The 19,229-nt window shown below is 39.5% G+C and overlaps 1 protein-coding gene across 3 annotated transcripts in view; it reads right to left on the bottom strand.

The window, feature by feature from the left end:
* Positions 1-19,229, bottom strand: part of TENM4 (teneurin transmembrane protein 4) — a 590,079-nt gene that overhangs the window by 265,828 nt on the left and 305,022 nt on the right. The gene's annotated exons all lie outside the window — the stretch shown is intronic.

The following is a 19,229-nucleotide window of genomic DNA, read 5'->3' as shown; positions in this document are numbered from 1 at the left end:
ATGATTAAGGATGCATAAAAGCCGCAATTAGCAGGTCTTAGTCCTTAGAGGAAAGAACCTAAATTCACGTTTCCTTTCTTAAACTGAAATGCTGAAGTCATCAAGTGAGAGGCCCTGACACAGAGCACATCAGGGTTTTCTTGTTATTTTGGAGTTGATTTCTTTCATAGTTGCAGAGAACCAAGAGCTTATTGTGAAGACAGTAAGTAGATTTTGGTGTTTTTATTTCTATAATCAAACAAACAATGGTATGCCTAAGAGGCCATCCTTGACATTTTTAACAAACATAATCATAAACAGTGAATATTTCCAAATATATCTCAAACTATCAAGAGTTACCTGCACACAGACTTTGTACAGAAAGGATGAGTTCTATTTTTAATATTCTTGGCTGAAAAAAGCTACTGTCTATCCCTGTGCCTTTGGGCATAAACTAACCCACCACATGCCCAAGGGAAAATAACACACATTTGGAGATGCTTTAAGGAAAACAAAAGCTCATTGCTCCCTGTCACAGCTCAGTTTATACAGAAGCTACAGAAAAACTCATTTATGTTTGGGATTCTAGCCATGGACAGGTAAAGGTGCTGCTGACAAACTGTTCTGCATCTGAAGGTTCCTGAAGGCATTCCTTATCTAAGACTATTTCAAAGGCAGTTCTGCTTGGATCTGTCTGCTGATCCACAATAACTGTGCTGTCTTCTGGCTTTTCTTTTTTTTATCTCTTCCTTTCTCTTTATGTTTTCTTATATGCTGAAGCTGATACAAAGATAAATGTGAAAAGGCATGACATTTCCTTTTTGTTAGAAGCTCGTGACTTTTATTATGCGTGTCCCCAAAGGTAGCTTAACCAGCACCTGGTGCTATTTGAGTGTTTCTGCCTTCCACTCAATGAAAGAAGAATCTCTGGAACCAGGGAGGAATAAAGCTACTTCAGAATCAAAATGGTCATTCTGGTGTGAATATTAAAAGCTCTCTCGCGCACACACATGCACACACACAGACAAAAGGGTTCAGATAGCCATTGTTCTGTGACATTTACCCTGCAAAAATATATACACTCTGTTATAAATTCTTAGAAATTTATTTATACTTGCATTTAGCTGCAAAGTCTGCATCTTCTGTTTCAGATTTGAAGAAAACTTGTCCACTTTTTACAAGTATATCACTTCTAATAAAAGATTCTACCTGTGCTTGTGTTTTCTTGACTAACTCATCAGATTATCACACCTACAAAAGTCTACCACTAGGCTAATATTTCAAGATCTGAAATGGCATACAGATGGATTATTTTGATAAATAACTTTCTACTACAGCATAGGATTTAAAACTGTATTGGTAACACAATCATATAAAGCTCTTCTGGTCGTAGAGCACCAAACAGATTTCTCCACATTGTTCTAGCTTTGGTGGGGAACACTGACATCCAGAAATACAATGATGTGAAAATGTGATGTGAATTACATGAAAGAAACCTATTATTTAAAACATAAAAAAATCTAACACAGGTCTCAAGCAGCACAGATAAAAAGAAAAGGTCAGCAACCTGAATGTGTCCATTTATGGACAGATCTATAGTTTTTATGTAGACTTAATTTCTGAGCTTTGCTGTACCCTGTCACTGATACTATCCACGTGAGCATGTAAATACAGGCAACAGGAGCAAAGGCTGTTAGGAGTACTTGGAACAAATGATGAACTGAAGTCTGAAAACACACATTGCACTGTGTCACTAGAAGTTAAATCTGCTGCAAGCAGAATGGGGAAGACCACCAGGAACTAATAGAGAAAACTTACAGGATATGAGGAAGAGACAAAAAGATGTGAGGGTTTTGTATGGCATTGCAAAATAAGATACACAGAAAAAGAACTGGTGAAATAATGGTAACGAACTTGGCCATTGGACCCACAGGATAAGAAAACATAGCTGTGCAAATGATTTTCCATCTGGTTTACTCAATAAAACATATGTATGTTCAGAAAATGTTTAATGGGAAAAACCCTTCAGCTGCTGTAACTTGTGAATTAAGTCAGGTAGAAGAACTGACACTGGTCTGTGGCTCAAAATCTCCACAGCAACAGGCATATCTGCTACTTTTGTTAATGCTAGGTGGAAAAATGGTAATGTTTTAGGGTAGAGAAAGCAGTTGTGTCTGATTATACACAAATGCTAGTTTAAAGCTCAAATAAGTATGGATTTTCCCTAACTGTGAAAACAGCTCTTTAAGCCATTAACTTCTGTGTTTCCTCAAGAAATAGGTATATTTAAAATAAGTCCAAAATTCCATGGCTAGGCATTGTAAAAATTCTTGCTTTTTTAAAAAGTAAACAAAACTCAAGGTCTGCTTTTGTTGTGGGAAAAGGTCAGTTGGAGGAACAGAGAAGGTTTTATGATCCATTCTTCTTTCTTGCTGTTGCTGGGATGCTGTGGAGTCATCCAAGAGATGGATTGATGAATGTCTTCTTTACACTTCCCGTTTTATCCTTCCCAATGGTAAAAGGTGGTTGTTAAACCATGTAATGGAAAACTGGACTGATGGAGCTGGGTTATACTTTTTGGAACACTGCTTTTCAAACCATTCCATTTTCCTAATCTAATTTGTTCATTAATTCAGCTGTCTCTCTTACCACAGCCAGTGCTAAAATTCATATAGCAATGATATATCCAGCAAATTGCACATTGCTGTGTAGGCAGAAATTGCTCCCTTCAGATCCCTGGCAAGTGATAAGCATATGCCCTTGAGCCGGAGGGGTTTTTTTTAATCCCTTTTGCATTATGAAAATCTCTAGAACTGATTAGAACAGTTTCTGAATAATAGCATCTTCTTCTGCCACCTGTTCACCAAGGCCTTAGGAATCAGTGGAAGAAACTAAAAATCCAAACTCAATTTCCAAAACTGTCCAGCAGCGCAATATATCTGACAAACTGACTGACAGAAGCACGTTTGCTTCTTAGAGGAGGAAAACAGATGAGCAATAAAGCTACCAGGCCAAAATCTTCCAGTGTGTCAGGTAAGAGCACACCACTTCCCTTGATTCTCACCATAGGGCTCTATCCAATTGATCATCCCACTTGCTTAAGAAACTTAAGTATTGTTAACAAAAAGTGGCATCAAGACTGAAAAGAAAGCAAATTAAACCAATCTGCCCCTTACACCTTGGTATTGAATAGAAATCTGCAATGAATAGATGTGTTTTGTGAAAGGTCTGTTTTAATAAAACCTGCCTTCATCTCAAAAGGGACTAGAACTAGAGTGAAACAGACACTAATAATACCAGCTTATCTGCTGCTTGGTAAAATCCTGTTCATAAATCTATGAATGCTAATTAACCATCTTGCAATAGCAAGCAGAATTCTACATTATTCCCAAATAAAAGCATGGAAAGTGTTAAAGAAGACACCACATTGATTAATGCCTAGCTAGGTGTTTTGTATATCCAAACTCTTCCTATCTGACAAATTTTTCCTGTTATTTTTTCTTTTCATAAAAGATGTGTATGAGCTCTTTCAACTGCTACTTTAGTTCTTTCCTAAAAGATTGCAACTTGGCAATAGAATCATAAAATCACAGAATGATTTAGGTTGGAAAGGACCTTAAAGATCACCTACTTCCAACCCCCTGCCATGGGCAGGGACACCTTCCACTAGACCAGGTTGCTCAGGGACCCATCCAACCTGGCCTTGAATCCCTTCCAGTTGTGCTGGGACATTCACAAGTTCTCTGGGCAATCTGTGCCAGTGCCTCAGCACTCTCACAGTGAGGAATTGCTTCATAATATCTTGCCTAAAACTGCCCTCTGTCAGTTTAAGCCATTACCCCTTGTCCTGTCACTCCACATCCTTGTCTTAAGTCACTCTCAAGTCCTTTTGAGGCCCCTTTAGGCACTGGAAGGTGCTCTAAGGTCTCCTGGAGCCATTTATTCTCCAGGCTGAACAACCTCAACTCTGTCATCCTGTCTCCATAGAAGAGGTGCTCCAGCCCTCTGAGCATCTTCCTGGCCACCTCTGGACCTGCTCCAACAGGTCCACGTACTTCTTATATTGAGGGGCCCAGAGCTGGATGCAGCACTGCAGGTGGGGTCTCAGGAGAGTGAAGTAATAGTACAGTGAGCATCATCTGAGATTGTCCCAGAGTCTGAACTTATCAGAAATCAAGAAGCCACTATGAACAATAAAGTGGAATGAGTATATTTATGACTGACCTCTAAAGAGAGATATTATCTGATTACTGTGTTACAAAAAAAAACCTGCTCTTTATAAAAAGACTTGTAGGTAGAAACGTCCACTATAGGAAATCCATACATATTTATAAGCCACATGACAAAAATGTGTAGCTATGATGCAAGATTGATGGAATAGGCTTAGAAATTGTCTGTGAGACTCTCAGGAGATGGAGACACACACAACTGTTTTCAGACATGTCAGTTCTGGAATTGAAGAAGTTGCATAGATACAAATGAGCTCCTTCCTCACGGCCACCCTTCCATGGTGTGTCCCTGACCTTAAAAAGCCTCTTTAGGATTGCCAGAGACTAAAGAGACTTGTCAGTACAGACTAGAGCCAACACAAAACCCTGAGGCACTGCTGCATGACACATACCAACCCTCAGGTTTGTCAGGTCTCTAGAGAAGCACAAACCAGGCTGAGATTCAGATCTTGAAAGGTACCTACCTACTTTGCAGGATAAAGGCTTGGAAGGGAGGCAAATTTCTGAAATTCCTAGTTTGAAGTCCAGCACTGACAAGTGTGAGCATCTGAGCAAAATGTGTATCACGCCTTGACAGAGCTGATTAGCAAAGGTAGTTTTCCACATGGACTATTCTTATTGATTTTAATTGAATTACTAATAGTATAAGACACTATTTAATGAGATCCAGAGAAGAGAGAGGGTTGGAAACCAAAGTAACTCAGTTCCTGTTGGCTGTGTTCATGCAGAGGTGCATTTATTCTGTGAACAACTCCATTGAAATCAATGTGAATCCTTGTAGAATAACTTTTTGACTAGATGGATAAAGAGAAAAACAGCCTGGCTTCTTTGGATGAGGAAAGTTGCATAGAAGTATAGCATTATTTTTATACCTTTTCTTATTAATATATCAAAGTTCTCATCATTCTTAAGGAGAGATGAAGCATAGCAATGCTCAACACAACAATAGGTTGCAGTCAGCTGTGTCATTCTGTCAGATAGATGGCTTTTACATGGTGTATCCTGGACAGCCAAAATATCAAGAGGGTAATTTGTCTTTAAATTATGGCTGTTAGTAATTAATCCTCTTTTACTCTGGACTTGGGTGACCTTTATAAAGAAGCAGTTTAAATAAAAAAAAAAAAAAAAAAAAAAAAGGTAAGAAATGAGCTATCTCTTCACAAACATATATACACTTTTGTCTTAAACTTGTGGTAAGAACTATGAAAAGAATAGAACACCCTACAGCTGACTCAAAGTATAGCCCAGAAGATGTATACAGCTGACTTCTGCTGTATGAGGATAAAAGACTTTTCCTGTAGTGGCAGTGGGAAGCCTGTAACCTCTCCAAGGCTTGCCAAAATCAGGTCATCTCTGTGATAAACTGCTCAGTACTGCATTTCCATCTCAAAAAGTTTCCTGATGAAGTGTGAAAGAAAATGTCCGGCCTCTGTAGATATGGTGTTTCTTAAAACCTTGATGAAAATCAAATGTCTCCCTCCCTTTATTAGGGATGTTAAACAGAAGCAGCTGTGCAAGGGACATGCAGTCTGTTAGCATGACCTTCAGAACTGGTACCTGCTCACTGGTAATTGCACAGCCATAGCTGCTTATCATATAGAAAGTGAATTCAACACCTTGTAGGAAATACCTCTGAGGAAACATAGTCATGATGAAATGCTGCCCAGTTTTATTTTTGTGGGTGAATTCTAGCATTTATAAAAATAAATTACGTCCATGACAGATAAAAAGCAGACACAGTTTTTGTGAAGACTGTTTGGGGTGAGGCAGCTCTGCCTGTTTCTGTTACCAAAGACTGCCTCACTTGCAAACTTTTGGTTGAACCTTTAGTTTTGTTAAAAAAGAGAGGAAACCATTTCAAAGCTGTCCCACATGTAAGGAGAAGGGCAACCCTTTAACATAGTTTTTTTTTTTTTTTTTAAAAAAAAAAACACATAGGAGAAGAAGTAGAAGGATTTTGTGGTGAAACCACCCTTGTGTTTGGGCTGCCTTGATTTTTGATGGTAGGCAATTTGGGTTTGTCTGGGAAGGTTAAGTGGGGAAACCTTTTTTTTTGCAATATTTATTTCTTTTCATCTGAAAATCTGGGAGCTTATCTGAAGAAAAGTGGTGACTTCTCTTCCAGATATTGCAATCTTTTCCATCTCAGATTCGTTATATGCGATTTTAAGCTCAATATAATTGAGACCGCCTTATCTATGTTATTCTTAGAGACCAGAAGTTAATCCTTAAGAGCTCCAAGTTTATCTTTTCCCTTTCTAGCCACATCTCAACTTGAAAAAGCCTATGCTATCACCCTGCTCTGCTTCATTTATCAAAATAATACAGCAACTAATCCTTCTGGAAGGACACAATGTGAGACATGTAGGGCAGGAGAGCCACATCCCCAGGGCTCTTCTGGGGAGTCAGGGGGGCTGTGTGCCCATACTGTTGTTCCTAGGAGGTTTGGTTGACTGACTGGGACAACTGAATTTGAACACACATCACAGCATGATGGGAAAGGTAACAGACTTGTAGGACCTGAACTCCTTCCTGATCCCCATCTGCAAGTCTGTATCTAGGGAGTATGACCAGAAATTATCACCTCTTCATGAGACCCAAAAGATTAAGATGGTGTCTCCTAGTCCATCACTATATCACATCAAAACCTGTCCTGTTTTGTGTATCAAGGAAAATGATCAATTTTCAGAGCTGTCAGCTCAGTTCCCAGACCTGTGTTTGCTGCACAGAAAATACCCATCCTGCTTCTGTTCCAAACCTCAGCATATTCAAACCTAAGCCAAATGTCTACATGTCAAATGATCATATTAGGTGTAAAGGTTCCCTCAGAGAACTGAGACCTGTGTTTATTTGCAGAATAGGTGAGGTCTGCTATTAGGGTTAAATGAGGGAATGGGATGTTTGCAGGAAGATGTTTAAAAAGTTCTGGTTCAGTGAGTGCAGATTCCCAGTAAGCATTGTAACAGACATGGATAAAGAGTGCTGGGAACTTAACTGTTTGTCCAGGTTTAGGCATAAGTTTAACAACTACTTTCTTAAGCATTTGTTTGGTTTTCTTACTATAAATATGGAGCAAAAAAGTTTCCAACTTTCTTGAAGACAACACTCACTTCTGAAGTTTCTTTTCCTGACTTCTGTACCAAACAGTTCACAGGGATGTGAATATATACACCTAATGCATCCAAAACTTAGATCAAGTCTCCAGATCTGAAAGGACCAATTCAGATATCTCAAAAACAATTATTCCTAATTTTTCCAATTCAATTATGTCACAGAACATGATGTTTTAGTCTTCAGCAAAACCTATCAAAACACATGGTGGTGGTCCATTGAAGGAATGGGCTCTTGTAGAGATATGGCAGTGTTGGGGATGCTGGGCTGTTGGCATAGGGAAGAATATGTGAACTTAAGCGTAAGTCCTGAAGCAAAAAAAATGTTTTAAGATCAGTGAACTGGACAATGTTGTTGATCCCTGTAGCAAAGAGGGAAGGTTTGAAAGAGCAACAACTGTATGAGCAGCCTAAACATGAATACTTTGTCAATGGTTCAGAGTTGGAGGCATTAGGAATGGAAAAGACCAACGGGGGGAACCATGATTATTCTGCTTCAGTGCCCTGTCCTGTGTTTCAGATTGCATGCAGACTTCTCGGAACAAAATGAAGATTTTAATATGTGCATTGTACAATCAGCTTGATTTAGGATCCTGAGTCAATCTCTTGTAGAAAGAATATAAAACTGCAAGGCATGAACTGCGATTTAGAAAACAAGAAGGGGGTTTTGGTTTGTTTGTTGTTTGTTTCCTCTTCCTCTTCCCCCTTTTATTTTTTATTTTTAATAGGTTCTGAATACCAGCATGCATTAAACTCTCTGCAAGGCCTAACAAATATTCCTATCCAGAAGGAAAACATTTTCTTTCCACAATGTTTGAAACAGGTATGTACAATGCAGGGATTCACAGCAAACAAAAATCTGCTAAACAAAACTGGCTGTTTTACCAGCTGAATGCAAAGTGCAAATCCTTCCCCCAGGACATGATTTTTAGTGGTAGAAAGTGAGATATGTAGAAAAAAAGGTGAGATCTTACAAGAATAGGAAATTGCTCCAAGTCATCCTTTTGGATTCAGGGACAGAGATGAGGGAGGAAGAAGCTGCAGAATTATGTGAAGACAATTTCTGAAAAATTTCAGCTTGTGTCCATGTGTGGCACTCATAAGCTCAATATGCGGCTATATTATATGTGCTGATTTACACACTCTGCAAGAGAACTTCGGTCTGAAACATGACAAGAGAACAATTCCTATCCCAACATGGGATCCTTATGGCACTTCAAGGCAACATACTTGCCAAACTAAAGATAAATTTCAACAGGAGTTACAAAAGCCATTGCTATATGTGAAACAGTGCTAGCAATTTACTCACAAGAGGTCCAGTGTTGTTTCTGTTGCCTTTTAAAAAGCCCAGGAAGCTTGCTGTCATTTTGATTCTGGACACTAACCTCTGATCAAAGTTTTCTTCAACTTTTCTCCTTTTTGACAAGTCCCCTTTCTTCCAGCTCAGTTGCTTTATGTAAAAGTTTGCAGCAGCCTGCAGGAAGGCAAGCCACAGCCTCCTGCCTGGCAGCAGTTCAACACTCTGAGAAGTGAAGGCTCAAGATAGGAGCAGTAGTACAAAGATGGGGAGTTGGCCTAAGTGAATGACCATCCCAGCTACACACTTGAAACAGAAAGAAATTAAGTAAAATCCAAACCCAGAACACTGAAAATTTTAATGTCGAGGGTGGCAAAACACTGGTACAGGTTGCCCAGAGAGGTAGTGGGTGCCCCATTCCTGGAAACATTCAGCATGGATGGGGCTCCAAGTGACCTGATCAAGTTGGACTAGATGAGCTTTAAAGGTTTCTTCCAATGCAATCCATTCTATGATTCTGTGATTTCCATGTTTCTCCAGATCCTGAATGTGTAATGGCAACTGCATTCTTCCTGCTGACTCTGTTCTCTTTCCTTCTCAGCCTGGCTTAAGCCCGCATTGCTTCCTAAAAACATTGGCTTTGCTAGTGACTCCTAAGGCTGAGAACTCTCCCTGTCGTTCTGGCAATCTGAGGATAAATATAGGGATGTAGCCTTCGCAATAAGACCTGGGATTGTCTGCCTGTGCACCAAGTTCATCAGAAGCAGTTCTCTCAAGGACTTTTTTGCCTTGGTTTAATGGTCATCACTACATGGCACTCAGCACTGTACATGGCTGCAGGACTTCAAGGCTTAAAACAGACATGCAAGGAGTTGGCAAAGAACTGGGTTTATGTGAGCTTATGCAACAACCCAGTGGAATATATTTACTATCTCTGAAACTTTTTAGATTTTCTTTGGATGGGAGCCCTTTGAGTGGGAAAGAGACTTGAAAAAGATACTAATTAGAAACTTGCTAAACAACCTAACAGGTGACAAATGTCTCCAGCATTGAAAACTGGAGGTGAAAAAGACCATTTGCATCCTGTTTACCTCTTCCTAAGATCAGGTGTGACACTATGCTCATATATTATCATGTATTTTACTCTGATAGACTTTAAATTACTCAAGTGATAAGGTCTATAGACCGTGCAATATGCTGCACAGTATTTGCAGAGATTTTTGAATGCAGACTTATATTCTAGGTAGACTGATAAGAAAAGTGATGTAGCTGAGGGAGTAAAACACTACTCACTTTTTATCAAGATGACCTTTAGTGAGATGGAACTGTAATCCTCATTAACAAAAGCAACAGAATTTTTACTCAGAGTACTTAATATTACAATTAAAGTAAACATCTATCTGAATGCTCCTGAAATGTATAACAAAAGATGTTTGTCACCACAGTTAATTTCTGTCAAAGAGTGATCTGATTTCTAAAGAAGTTTACTTTGCCTTGAAAATAATTGGCATAAAAAATGAAGCCTCTGGTGACCAGCAGATGAGATTACATCAAAAGCATTAAAAAATAGGAATAAAGTCTTGCCAAGTATTTTTTCTTTATGCTGAAGAAATTTCAGTAATATTAATATTTCTGCCATACTGGCCATCTAGTACACATTAGTGCAGAAAGTTCCCATTCTTTGATACTCTACTGAGAATCTAAAAGTGACTTTAATATAATTCAGGCTTCAAACCCTTTCTGCGAACTTGCTCTAAGTATGGTGACCAACTGCTGCAGGCTAATGCCACCCCTGAAGTAGGCAGTTATATCTGGGGGGCAATCAATTGAAAAAATAACAAATCCAAGTTACCCTTTGTCCTCAGGCAAGCTGTGTAACATTCAATACATACCAAAATGGTCTTCCAGCTTTCTAATTTCAGGTATTTGACACTCAGCCTGAACTCACGCCAGTGATTATTTGCATCACTTTCCAACCTGCAGCACTCTGTGTCTGTTATCTGAGTTACTGTCACTACCTCTTTGAACAGCACCAAGACCCATATGGTTTGATTTACTGCCTCATGGAATTAAATAAGCAGCACAACATCCACCAAATCACTCTTTTTCAAAAAGTTCCTAATGATTCTCATGAACTCAGTATCCAGCCCAACTGATCCAGACTGCCCTCCCTGTTAGGCAGTTTTCCCATTACTGAATATACTTGGCACACACTGAACCTTTTTCCTCGTCAGATCTCTGAACTGACTGCTGAGCAGCCTAACCCCTGGAAGATGTCCTATGTGCTTAGTGAATTTTTCATGAATCCCACATTAAATCTGCAGGCTTTGAGGTGCACTAAGGGAACGGACATATTTACCCTTCCAGATCAGCACCACTGTTATCTTTCCTAAGAAAGCACAGGAGCACCTTTGTTTTCAAAATAGGTGTGGGCAAAGGAAAGACCATGGTCCTCACATGTCACTCAGCTGCCACATCATCATTCTTCCCAAGTGCATTCCTTAGGCCATTTATTAGCATTGCTAATTCCAAGCACCTCATTTTTATGCCGCTAGCAGCAATTGTGAAAGCCATACTGAACTTTCTAATCCATTTATCTATTAATTTATTATCTAATTAAGGCTCACAATGACAGTCCTATTTGTTTAAAAATGCCCTGAAACGAAACCAATACAAAACACACATGCATTCAAATCAATTAAAATGGTACTCGCTAATGTTTTCCTTAATCAGTTGGTAACTGTTCCATTACCATTTAAAGAAAGGCAAAATTAATTTTAACTTCATTGTAATTGTGCGACCTACTTACATGGTGCCAAACAGATACAAATGGATGTTACTGTCATGTCATAAGGGCATGGAATTATACCAGCCATGAATTTTGCAAGAGCTGTCCTAGGAATAAGGCTTTTTTACATAAAAGGGCCCTAGAACATTAGTTTAAATGCTGTCACAGAAAGGCAGGCAGGCAGAAATGGAGATTTCAGAAGAGTTTATTACAGTTTACATCATACCTCGTGCTGCATCTCTGTGATTTTTTTCTTCCAAAGGCTGTGCCTTTTGCACAAGAGCACCAGAATCTAGTGCCACATGCCTAATGCCTCATATGTTTATTACAGGAAAAAGTGAACCCATCTCCCTGTGTTGTTTAAACAAAGCCTGAGCACATTCTTTATCTACTGAGCTGTGTCAGGGACCCTTTCCACTGTGCCATCCAGGCACAGAGAAATCCTACACAATATCTAAATGCCATTTATTTTGGCCACTGACTTCAAAAAGCCTCTTTCTTTTTTGTGCCTCTTTCTTTGGATGCAAAAAGTGCAGGCATTGCGTGTCTAAACTATGTGCAGATGTTACACTGTCATCTACCTTCTTGATACTTTCACCTTTCCTGAAGTGAAAGATTAAACCCGATGTTAGTTGCTTACTGTGGCAAAGGATTTCTGGGGCACAGCTGGAAGAGAGTTCTCTCCCTTCCCTCTTTCCCTGCTGCTGGAGTTGCAGTAGTAACTGCACAGATTATCACGCTGGAAAGGGTTGCTCCATTTGGTTATTTAGAAACATTTTAAGAGCATCTTTCAAAGCCCACAGTAATGCATACTGACACCAAGGTCTGAAACACAAATCCCCGCAGACTCAGTCTATCCTGTTCAAGCCTGGAAATGCATGGAGGAGCATTCATTCATTCTCCAGAGCTGTGTTTGAACATGATTAAACTGCTGCTTTTCCCCTCCTGCATGATGCATCACTTTCCCTTCTGCTCATTATTTATAGTACCATATAAGGTATTTTTAAGATGAGGAGAGGAAGAAAAAGCCAGATTGAAGATACAGAGACCTGTAGTTTCTGTAACTAAGAATGGCTAAATAACATTTCTCAACCTATTTACTTCTTGCAAGTTTTTTTTCTTTTCTTTTTTTAAGACGAAACAGGTAGCCAAAAGAAAAAGAAATTTCAAAAACAGGATATTTATATACGCTGTAATTCAACACTTGTATTGGCAGAGTTTTAAAACCCCAGCTCTGCAGTGACTGAAATGACACAACAGACATACCTATGCCTGAATTTTCTGCAAATCTTTTAAAAAGTGAAGAAATACACCTGAAGAGACTTCTTTTCCTTTGCAAGGGAAATCAAGAAAGCAGCAGAGAGCTCTCAGGATCTGATGTTGATCCTTCTGAAGTCCAGAGAAGACTGTATCTATGAGCTTCAAACCCTCACTGCCTTCCAACACTAATGTCAGCCCACAGACTTGCAAGCTGGTTTTCAAGTGACAGCCAAGCCGCCTGAAAGGTTGCTCTGCCTTATCAGTTCAGTGGGGATTTTTCTGATCAGGTTTACTGGATGATGTTTTCTTGAGTGACAGTGATGGTCGGACTACCAGATATGTGTTCAATAAAGCACATTCTACTCGCAGAGCTTATTTCTTTCCTTTTGTGCTTTATTTACTGTAGGTGACATTATGACACTTAATTAGTCTTAAAATTCAAAATGTTTTCTGGATTAGAGATTTCTGTTTCATAAAGCCTGAGAGGAAGTGCTAGGTCTGATTAGTGATGCCTCACTCAAAGGAAAAAAACTCCCAGAGCAGCCTCCTGACAGCTAATCTCCAATCCTGAATAGCGTTAGACCAGGAGAGGAAATCACTACTGCAAAGGATTGGGACCTATCCTGTCAAATACACTCAGTGAGCAGAATGAACAGTGGCCATGTAAGAAACATCTTGCTCTTGTGGTGACTGGCGCTTCATGTGAACAGCCTGAAGGTGACTCTGCACTGTATGGTTTTGGTGGCAAAAGAGGCTTTGCCAAGGCATAGCTGAGCTCCCCCTGGGTTCTGCTTCTGCATCACAGAATCACAGAATGGTTTGGTTTGGAAGAGGCCTTAAAGACCATCTAGTTCTAAACCACCTGCCATGGGCAGGGATATCTTCCATAGACAGATTGCTCAAAGCCCCATTCAATGGGGCCTTGAACACTCCCAGGCATGGGACATCTGCAACTTCTCTGGCAACCTGTGCCACTGCCTCACCTCCCACATAGTAAAGCATTTCTGATTCACTGGTTGCCGATTGCAGCAAAGATACTCTCTGTGGAATAGGGATTGTCTCTGTATTACTGAAATAGGTCAGCTCCAAATCATTAAAAAAAATAAAGAAAAAAATTTTAAAAAGAGAAAAATTAATTGTTACCTGTCCCTTAAGATCTTTTCTACCTAATAGAACTCGTAAGCAGCATTGCTGCTATTAGCAGAGATTTCTTTGCTAAGGCTCCTCACTTAGGAAGAGGAGGAATTGCTGCTCAACTGGTAGACTGGACTGGCAGCACAACTGTGAGCAGAGGGCAGGACACAGTGCAAGGGGAGCAGTTCATGTGGAGGATGGTGGCCGGAACCTTGACTGAAGGAGTGGCCAGAGAAAAATGATGACCGAGAGCTCAGGCTAGAAATTGAAGGGTCTCTCCATGAAAGGATGAGTTTTCGGAAGGTCAGACACCAAGACCAGATCTTTTTGGGGAACTCAGACATGGACCTTTTGGGTGCTGTTACAACTCAGTCATGCCACGGTACATTCAGCAGCACTGGCCTATCTGCCTATCAATCACAGCTAAACTCCACTAGGCAAGAGGGTGCAGGCAGCCATCCTCTCCCCCACATTGCCACAACATTCCCTTGAATCATATTGCTCTGGCCCCATCCTTATACTACATAGGGAGGCACCTTCAGCATACCCAAGTCAAATGTGTCTCTGTCCTGGACGTCCCTGCTGGCAGACTGAAGTCAGCACCCATGCAAGCATCCTGCACACCCAAAAGAACACGGTGGCTGTGCCTGTGCTTGCAGATTTGCTTTTAGTGTAGCACATAGGTTTACACCTAAAGGTAGCCTCAGTGATAAGAAGTGCTACACATCCAGCTCTGAATCTAATTTTGCCAAAAGTTAGCAGTGGTAGAGTGCAAACTGCCTTGGAAAAGAGGAACATGGAAGGTCATGATCTGCTCTCCCATGCAGTAGAGTAAAGCAAGCTTATACCACTGTTTCAATGTAATAATAATATATTGATATTTCATTTAATTTAATAATAGGCTTGGGGAGAGGATTGGTTGAAAACAAATAATTGCAGTGGCACACCCTGCCTATATTATGATCATTCCGAATATCTGTCAATGCACAATGCCACATCTATTGATACACAGTTATCACAGCTATATCAATATCTTCCTGTATCAATATATGGAGTGGGGCGATTGTGAGAGAATCCCAATATTGATATGGGGTAATTGCTGACAACAAAATCACTGATATCTTAATGGAGTTTCTAGACTGCAGATAATTCCAGGAATGTGCTATAAGAAAAGTAAAGATCTCCTGTTGTTCAGTTTTCCATTTTCAATTAATTTTAAACTATAAATGATACTGTGCTCTAGAGAAGCTGACATAAAACCAGGTTGTTATGGAAAATCTCTGCAAAATGTTTCCTAGTATTGTTAATTCTTTTTAAATAAACTATCTCTCTATGCAATTATATTTCAAGAAGCAAAAGGTTATCTCTGTTGTAAAGACACATAATGGAGAAAACACTCAAACTGTTGCAATGCCATTGCTGGAATTTCTCCTCCAGCATGACTGTGTTCTCAATTACAACAGAAAAAATGTGTTAAATATCAGTCAGAGAGGAACATCATCCAGTAGCTGTATACTTCTGAAAAGCTTTTAGATTCCAAGGAAAGAAGATTTTTTTTACCTACATTATGCTCAGTTTAGGAAAATAAAATAGAAACCAAATAGAAATGGCTGAGAAAGAATAGCAGAAATTTCCAAGCTATAGCCCAGAAGGGGAACCCAGGACTTCTATTTACTAGAATTATTATTGGTATTGTTATGTTGTCATTCACAGTGAGCCAAAATCCCTTTACCGTGAACTTCTGCAAGTCACCCGTCACCCATTATTCACTTGCCTCATCTCTAAAGTGGAAATAAATGTCCTTTGCACAGCTGGGTCTTGTAAAGTTGCATTTTCAGGATTGGAATGCCAGTATAAATGGGTTTCTTATTCAGGGCTTTATAAACTGTAATGAAAAAAGGCTGAATAATCACCGACAGTGTTGATGTCTTATCTGAGATTCACCCGGAGATCCCTCTAGTCACAGGAAAGTGACAAATTATTTTTCTTGTGTTTCTAATAGAGTCAAAATGAGCATGATTCTTTGTAATAGTCAGTTCCTTAACAAGCTCATAAACTTTCATTATGTCTTGCTCTGCAGAAATATTAGTACTGCAGAACCAGACATCAAAGATATAATGTAGCTCTGGACACTGGGACTACTTCAACAACTGCTGCTTGTAGGTTATCTACAAGAGAGCAACATACTGTTTTATGAGATCCTGTAAAAGGAAGGCTGGTACTTAGAAAAAAATTAAATGCTGCAAGCAATCTATTGGCTGGATTAACTTCACCTCTAGTATGTATAATTTGAAGGAATCTCTACCAAGTTTCAGTATAAACATGTTGTGACTGTGCTTACATGGAAAGTAAAAAGAGGGCTCAAGCTCCAGTTCACATGAATTTCCTGCTTAATGTTGCTTGGCTCACAGTGGTCATGGCTTGACCCTCCTGTGTCAGCCTGCCTCTGTGTCTGGGGCCAAATCCATCCTCCTTCATCCATGCAGCTTTCCAGAAGTTTCCTTGCTTCTTTCTTGATGCCCAGTGTGTGCCCACATGTTTCTAATTAAGTTGGATCTGGCCCATCACAGCTGCTGATACACAGCATTGTTCTGAAAGTTGGTAGGCACTACTTGGTTAACAAAAGACAAGCGTACACCATCCCTAGTGTAATTTTCACCAAACACATTGCCCGTGTGCCAAGAATAGAGCACAGTTTTGCTTAGTTTAGAATCAGTTTTGCTTAGTTTAGAATCTGAGGTAAAATTAAAAGCTGCTGGCTATTGCCTTTTTTGAGAATGCATTCAGAAATCCTGTTCTGTCAAACAGTGTCTCTGTCTCCTTGAGATAGGAAAAAATGCATTAATAAGTATCTCATCTGACATTTCACAAACAGTACAGATGGTTACTGACCAGCAGCCCAAGGTGGGGACTTGGAAGTGACAAAGACTCCCTTACCCTGGAGTAGATAATCAATAATAAGTGGAAAGGGAAAGGAAAAGGAAAGGAAAAGGAAAGGAAAAGGAAAGGAAAAGGAAAGGAAAAAAGGGACAATTGATAAAATTCTGTGAGGATAGGCTAATTTGAAAAGTTCTGAGAGATTAATACACAGCAGGTCGGTGCTTTGCTAATTAATCTCTGTTAACAAGTTTTAGTCCATGCACGCAGTATTTATTTTTTGTTTTGGTACATTTTGAGAGGGTGGAAGGAAGGAGAAGATTATGGGATCTTCAACACAGAACGAGACAAAGTGTTAATGGGAGAGATTACTGCTGTATAATCCTTAGCAAATGGCATAAAAGCATTAGATACCTGTACTGCTACCACGCCTGCTTGCAGAGATATGTCATTGCCAGGAATTTAGTTGCTGTATCTGTGGCTTCTGTAGCAGTAAGAAAAATTCAAACTGAAGCTGTTATTCTGTAAGGTTTCCTTGCAAATCCATTGGATTTTGCTCACAGGACCATAAAAATTGCCATGCTGGGTCAGATCAATGGTCCATATAATCCAGTAGTCTTTCTCCAACAGTGACTAATACTATATGTTTTGGTAAATCACGGGAAAATGTAAAACACCTTTCATGACTAATTATGGAACAACTTGCCCATAGAAAGAAGGCTTATCCTAACTTCTGGCAAAAAATAAAGCTTTTTTTGCTTAGAGTCTGAAGGATTTCTACTACCTCCTGTCCAACATGACTCAGGTTATATTTGATATTAATATAAATATCCATTCTTTTTTCAAATTCATTTAAGTTTAACTTAACATTACTGTGTTGCAGTGAATTTTTCAGGTTAAATTCTCTTTAGAAGTCTGCCTTTTATCACTTCCAAACTTATTGCCCTTCTGTTGCAATGGATAGCTCTTGTTTTTATTTTATAAGTGGGAGTAAATAAGGGTGCCAATTTACTGTCTCTGTAGTATTCAGGATATAATATACTTCCATGAAACACCTTTTTATTCACCTTTTCTTTAAAGTGACTGTTTCTCTCCCTCACCTTTGCATTCTTCCTAATATTTTCTGTGCTGTGCGAGACTTCTTCCATTTTTAAATCCATATATTTCTCTAAATATGGGTTGTTTGTTTAGATCTGATCTTTTCTTCTCTATTATTATTCTCTATTTAATTGGAAAACTACAATGACTTTGACATTGAAATATAATTTCTGAAGGTCTGATTTGAAATTCCCTGAACCAGTCGTTGCATTCTTACCAAGCTCCTGCCACCATAGCCATGAGACATTAGGCTATTTGTGGTATTATTCTTAAAATCCAGTTTTAATATTCTAGCAATGTATGCATTTTCCTAAACACAGTTATGCACTGAGTGCATGGTTTCCCTGAACTGTTGTTTATAGGGACCAACCAATTCTCTCCTAAAACCCTTCAGAATCTGTCAGTGTGCTGGAGCCTTCAACCTGTTTATTCTCACCTCTGATTTTTCTCATCTGTGTTTTCCCAGACAATTGTTCAGTTGCTCCTCTGCTTTGGAAATTGGCCCTGGATTTCCTCCCTTAGACTCTTCTGGCTGTGTCAATGCTTTTACATCATCTGCCAGTGTTGCCCCTTCCCTTTTCACTGCTTTTTCAAGTCAGAAAAGGGTTTATTAAAGATATTCTAATCATAGATCTTTTCCTTAATCTCTTCTGCTAAAGACCTTTATTTGAAGTCCATGTTAAATACAATCAACTGTCTTTTTATCTACTGTTGCAATCAAGTTCAAAGTAGCCTGGACAAGACTAGCAGAGAGAAAAAGCATGTTTACATCTGCTCCATCTTGTACATATGGTACATATGGCTTATTTGTAATCTAATACTTATAATATTTTTCATTTTAGCAAACTCTTCACTGCCCCATCATCCAGAGATCCCAGTTTTTTTTTAAAGAAGCAACCAGAAGATGCTCATCCCTCCAGTGCCTAAGCTTGAGTTAGTATCTTCCCTCTCCGTGACCAGCACCAGAGCTGTTCCCAGCAGCTGCCAGAGAATGAGTGCCTCTGAATCAGGAGAGGCATCCAATGCATTTGATTTCAGCAGTCCTGTTTCAGCAGCAGTGCACTTCCTGTAATGATGAGAACAGAAATACTGTAGCACCTCTGAAGTGCAACTTGTTCCCTGAGGCACTTGTTTTGGTGGCAGTCATCATACTCTAGAGATACTGGTCTCTTTCCGCTGAATACCAGGACTGCCTAAGGGACCAGCCCTGAACTAAGGGCTCTGATCTGCCTAAAACTGCTTGAGATGAATCCTTCACTAAGTGACCTGAGAAAACGCTTTTTTTTTATGGTCTTCTCTGGCATTCAAAATCAAATCTGTTGCTATTTTTGAGTGCATGAAGAGCTGCAGGGCTCAGCAGACTGACAATAGGCTGTGGAAACTGCTAAGAAATAAACCTTTTTTTTACTGGGATGTAGACCAAGTGCTGGCACATGTTGCCCGGACAGTTTACAGAG

Source organism: Anomalospiza imberbis, chromosome 2 (assembly GCF_031753505.1).
Source record: "Anomalospiza imberbis isolate Cuckoo-Finch-1a 21T00152 chromosome 2, ASM3175350v1, whole genome shotgun sequence".
Lineage (NCBI taxonomy): Eukaryota > Metazoa > Chordata > Aves > Passeriformes > Viduidae > Anomalospiza > Anomalospiza imberbis.
The sequence above is the reverse complement of the archived record's forward strand: the minus strand, read 5'-3'. Positions and strand labels throughout refer to the sequence as shown.